General features: G+C 43.4%; 1 non-coding gene across 1 annotated transcript; it reads right to left on the bottom strand.

Annotated features, from left to right (window-relative positions):
• Nucleotides 1-1146: 1146 nt before the first annotated feature.
• Nucleotides 1147-1253, bottom strand: LOC138872251 (small nucleolar RNA R71). Its single transcript, XR_011400718.1, has one exon. It is a non-coding gene; the product is annotated as a small nucleolar RNA R71 (small nucleolar RNA).
• Nucleotides 1254-4301: the final 3048 nt, after the last annotated feature.

Raw genomic sequence — 4301 nt, 5'->3', positions numbered from 1 at the left:
TAGTCAGCTAGAGTAATTCGAGAGAATGCTCTAGTAAATTATTGTAGTGATCGAGAGATAATTACGATAGCCCATAACTCTTAATCCTCATAGAGTATTACGGCGGGATTATAGCGGAAGAGTCAAGACCTAAACTAGCAATTGGGGAAATCACTGTCCTAGATTTTTTTACCATTGAATTATCTTTGTTTTAGCTTATTGTTATTTTTAATAGTAGTGAAGTAGTTAAACAAAAGAACCCAGTCTTTATTGATCAAAAATCTTGCATCTAGAAAGTGATTGAATTGATAATAACATTGCTGAAAAGTGTAATAGATAAGTTAGTTCCTTGAGGATTCGATTCCGGACTTAAAACCGAATTATATTTGCAGCGATCGCTTTGTCTTTTAAAAGGCACAGTTGGGCGTTATCAAATTTTGGCGCCGTTGCCGGGGAACTAACGATGTTACTTATTACAACTTAGAAGTAGTGTTAAAAATTACTAGTTCAAATCAAATTTCAAAGGTGTTAAAAAAAATTCATTGAAATTCTAACGTTTGAACTCTTGTGGAATTCAGGTGTATGCCTAGAAATTCTTCGAGGACTAGAGAACTACTTGAAAGAGTTTCAGACCCCGAGAAAACATTCAGGGCATTAAACTGTGCCAACAGGAGGATCCAACAATCACAACAACCACATCAGCTTGACTTTGACATGGGTGACGTAGAGAACGTCAATGGAAACATCAGGGATGAGCAAGCTAACCCAAATGTTAGAGTGGTGGCACCTCTTATGCCAGAAGCTGCACTTTATGATTGGGCTCAACCCACAGCTGACAACCTGGCAACTACCATAGTTGTAGCCACAATACAAGCGAAGACATTCCAGATCACCAACAATATGTTGCATCTGCTGCAAAATAAGGGATTATTCTCCGGGTCACACATTGAATACCCTCAACAACATTTGAAAAATTTTCTGTCAATTTGTGTGACTCAAAGGCAGCCAAATATGACTCCAGAAGCTATAAAGCTATTACTGTTCCAGTTCTCTGTGACTAGGGAAGCTCAGACTTGGCTGAATTCGCTCCCAATCAATTCCATTGTCACTTGAGAGGAATTAGTAAAGCAGTTTTTGAATAAGTTCTACCCACCCAACAAGACTGCAAGGCATATTGATGAAATATTGCAGTACAAGCAGCAGCCGACTGAGACCTTGCAAGAAACTTGGGAAAGATTTAAAGGGATACTGGTGAAGTGTCCTCACCATGGCATTCCAGACCAGATGCTTGGCCAGAGATTCTACATGGGATTAGCTGACAATCTAGAGGCCAATGTGGATGCTTCAGCTGGAGGTGCATTTTTGAGTAAGACATTCACCGAGTGCAAGGTCCTTCTTGACAAGATGTCCCAGAATTCGGGATGGATGACTAGAGGTACAACACTGGCACCCATAGTGCATTCACTGCCCCTTGACCCAAATAATTCGCAGGCGGAGAACATGGCCACACTTCTAACCCAGATGAGTATTTTGACAAAGAAGATAGATGAGATGGGTACCAAACAGGTGCATATTGTTGACACGACAAATGGAGGACTGCATACACCCTGTGTTAATCAGTCCTATGTGTGTTCATGGAGCGGAGAAGGTGAAAATCAAGGGGCAAGGGAAGATATGAATTATGTTAACAACTTTGGGGGTCAGAGACAAGGAGGACAACAATGGAGACCGGCACCAAATCAGCAATACAGACCCAACATGCCTCAGCCTAGGGGCATGCAAGCTCAAGGCCAAATGGTGCCATACCACCCAAGACAATAAGGCTACCCACAGTAGAACCAGCAACAGTTGACATATCAGCCACCTCCTCAGCAGCAAGATAACAACATGGTAGAGATCAAGGGGATGCTCCAGCAACTCATTGGGACAAACGGTAAGATGCAAGAAAAGTTGGCAGTACATGATTCAGCTATAAAGAACATCGAAACTCGGTTGGGCCAGTTGTCTATGGCTTTAAAAAATCGCCCCCAGGGAACATTGCCAACGGATACAAATATTAACCCCAAGGAGCAAAACCCGAATCAGCTAATGGCAGTAAGTCTTCGGAGAGATTTAGACAAAGAGCAGGAGGTTGCACAAGCCAGCAAGGAGACTACGCCAGCCACACCAATTCCACTAGAGGTAAATGAACCAACAAATCTGACTGAAGTGGTAGTTGAACAGGGTCAAGATGAAAAGGGTAAGTCTAAGGTAAATGAACAAGCTACAGAACATGTGGTGCCTCCTGTGCCACAGAACCCTAACAGAGAGAAGCCAGCAAGTAGTGCATAAAGGGTGATACCTGCACCATTCCCTTAGAGACTGGTAAAACAAAAGAAGGAAGATCAATACAAGAAATTCATGGAGATGCTGCGTCAAATTCAGTTGAATATTCCTTTGATGGATGCCTTGAGGGAGATGCCAGGTTATGCAAAGATGATGAAAGACCTAATGTCATGGAAGTTTGATTTTCAGGATCTATCCACAGTAACTCTGACGCAGACCTGCAGCATGGCAGTGACTAGATCGATGGCTCAAAAGATGTCCGACTCAGGTAGCTTCACTATTCCATGCACGATTGGGAGTTACGCCTTTGCAAAGGCATTATGTGATTTGGGAGTCAGCACAAATTTGATGCCTTTGGCTGTATACACCAAACTGGGTATTGGCAGAGCTAGACCGACTTCGATGTTGCTGTAGCTGGCTGACCGCATGGTAAAAAAACCTACAGGGATTCTTGATGATGTATTGTTGCAAGTGCGGAACTTCGTGTTCCCTACAGACTTTGTTATTCTGGATTGTCAGGTAGATGAGGAGATACCTATCATTTTAGGTAGGCCATTTTTGGCCACTGGGAGAGCCCTGATCGATTGTGAGACGGGGGAATTAAAAATGAGACTAAATGATGAAGAAGTCATATTCAATGTTCAGCAATCTATGAGGAGACCCAGTGAATATGCGAATTGCTCTCTAGTGGAGGCAGTGGATGTGATCCTGCAAGAAGATGATGTGGCCCTGACTGCTAAAGATCCATTGGAGGCATGTTTGATAAATTTAGAAGAAATGGATGGTGAAGGGTTGGATGAGTGGGTCATGGCACTTGAAGGCCAAGGATTCTGGAAAAGGGAACCTCAGTTCGAGTCCCTTGAGTTAGAAAAAGGGCTACACCTCCAGCAAAACCATCGGTAGAGGAACCACCCAAGTTGGAGCTGAAGCCACTCCCAGCTCACCTCAGGTACGTTTTCTTAGGCCCCGATTCTACGTTTCCTATTATTATATCATCTGGTTTATTAGATGTGCAGGTAGAACAGCTCTTACAGGTACTGCAAGAAAGCAAGACTGCCATTGGCTGGACCATGGCAGACATAAAGGGTATCAGCCCAGCCTTCTGTATGCACAAGATTCTCTTGGAAGAAGGGCACAAACCTTCTAGAGAACATCAACGAAGGCTGAACCTGAACATGAAGGAGGTGGTAAAGAAGGAAGTGATCAAATGGTTAGATGCGAGAATCATCTTCCCCATCTCTGATAGCAATTGGGTTAGTCTTGTCCAATGTGTGCTGAAAAAGAGGGGAATGACTGTTGTGCAAAACGATAACAATGAGTTGATCTTCACTTGTACAGTCACGGGATGGAAAATTTGCATGGACTACCGAAAATTGAACACGACCACCCAGAAAGACCATTTCCCCTTGCCTTTCATTGACCAAATGTTGGACAGGCTGGCCGGGCGCTCGCACTTCTATTTCTTGGATGGTTATTCGGGGTACAATCAGATATCAATAGCCCCTAAAGATAGAGATAAAACATCCTTCACTTGTCCATATGGTATCTTCACCTTTCGGAGAATGCCTTTTGGGCTTTGCAATGCACCGGCAACATTTCAACGGTGCATGTTAGCCATTTTCACAGACATGGTGGAGGATATTATGGAGGTCTTTATGGATGATTTCTCCATGGTGAGAGATTCATTCGAGGATTGTCTTCACAACTTAAGAAGAGTTCTTAAAAGATGTGTGGAGACAAATTTAGTGTTGAACTGGGAAAAATGCCATTTTATGGTACAGGAAGGGATAGTCTTGGGACATCGAGTGTCCAGTAAGGGAATTGAGGTCGACCATGCCAAGGTTGACGTGATTGAAAAACTACCACCGCCCACTTCGGTCAAGGCGGTGAGAAGTTTCCTTGGGCACGCCGGGTTCTATAGGCGATTCATCAAAGATTTCTCCAAAATTGCTAACCCATTATGCAAACTCCTTGAAAAGGATCACCCCTTTGTGTTT

This window comes from Nicotiana sylvestris, chromosome 6 (assembly GCF_000393655.2).
Source record: "Nicotiana sylvestris chromosome 6, ASM39365v2, whole genome shotgun sequence".
Lineage (NCBI taxonomy): Eukaryota > Viridiplantae > Streptophyta > Magnoliopsida > Solanales > Solanaceae > Nicotiana > Nicotiana sylvestris.
This window is presented reverse-complemented; position numbering and strand designations above follow the sequence as displayed.